This window comes from Lupinus angustifolius, chromosome LG17, assembly GCF_001865875.1.
Source record: "Lupinus angustifolius cultivar Tanjil chromosome LG17, LupAngTanjil_v1.0, whole genome shotgun sequence".
NCBI lineage: Eukaryota > Viridiplantae > Streptophyta > Magnoliopsida > Fabales > Fabaceae > Lupinus > Lupinus angustifolius.
In genome coordinates, this window is record NC_032025.1 from 18,994,211 (window position 1) to 18,995,737 (window position 1,527).

The following is a 1,527-nucleotide window of genomic DNA, read 5'->3' on the forward strand; positions in this document are numbered from 1 at the left end:
ATCCTCATCCTCATCCTCATCCTCATCGTCATCCTCATCCTCATTGTTATTTCCAACCTCATCGTCATCCTAATCCTCATCTTCATCCTCATCCTCATCCTCATTATAATCCTCTTCCTCATCATCATTATCATCCTCATCCTCATCCTCATCCTTATCCTCATGGTCATCCTCATCCTCATCCATATCCTCATGGTCATCCTCATCCTCATCCTCATCCACATCCTTATCCTCATTCTCATCCTCATCCTCATACTCATCCTCAACCTCATCCTAATTCTGATCCTCATCCTAACCCTATTCTTAATCCTATTCTCAATCATATTCTTCATTCTCATCCTCATTCTCATCCTCATCCTCATCACAACCTTATTCTCATCCTCATCCTTATCCTCATCCTAACCCTATTCCTAATCCTAATCCTAATCCTATTCCTAACCCAAACCCTAACCCTAACCATAATCCTCGTCATCATCCTCATCCTCGTCCTAACCCTACTCCTAATCCTCATCCTCATCATAACCCTAATCCTAACCCTGGTCCTATTTCTCATTCTCATCCTCATCCTTATCCCCATCCTCATCCTCAAACTAATCCTCATCATATTCCTAATCCTAATCCTAATCCTATTTCTCATTCTAATCCTCATCCTCATCCTCATCCTCATCCTAATCCTCATCCTCATCCTCAACCTCATCCTCATCCTCATACTCATCCTCATCCTCATCCTCATCCTCATCCTAATCCTAATCCGAACCCTAATCCTAATCTTAATCCTAATCCTAATCCTACGCTTATTCCTAATCCTACGCTTATTCCTAATCCTAATGCTAAGCCTATTCCTATTCCTAATCCTATTCCGATTGCTANAACCCTAATCCTAATCTGAATTCTAATACTATTCTTAATCCTAATGCTAATTCTATTCCTAACCCTAATCCTTGTCCTAATCATAACCCTCATCCTCATCCTTATACTCATCCTCATCCTAATCTTCATCCAAATCCTAATCATAATCCTCATCCTTATCCTCCTCCTATTCCTTATCGTCATCCTCATCCTCATGCTCATCCTCATGCTCATCCGCATCCTCATCCTCATGCTCATCCGCATCCTCATCCGCATGTTCATCTGCATCTTCATCCTCATCCTCATTCTAATCCTTATTCTCATTCTCATCCCCCTCCTAATCCTAAACCTAACTCTAATCCTAATTCTTAGCCAAATCATAATCCTAATCCTCATCCTCTTCCTAATCCTAATCCTAATCCTAATCTTTTTCCTCATTCGGATTCTAATCCTCATCCACATACTCATCCTCGACGTAATCCTGATCCTAACCCTAACCCTAATCCTAATCTTTTTCCTCATTCTAATTCTAATCCTCACCCATATCCTGATCCTCATTCACATCCTCATCTGCATCGTAATCCTGGTCCTAACCCTAACCCTCACCCTAACCTAACCCTAACCCTAACCTGAATCCTCATCTTAATCCTAATCCTAATTCTATTCCTAATCCTAATC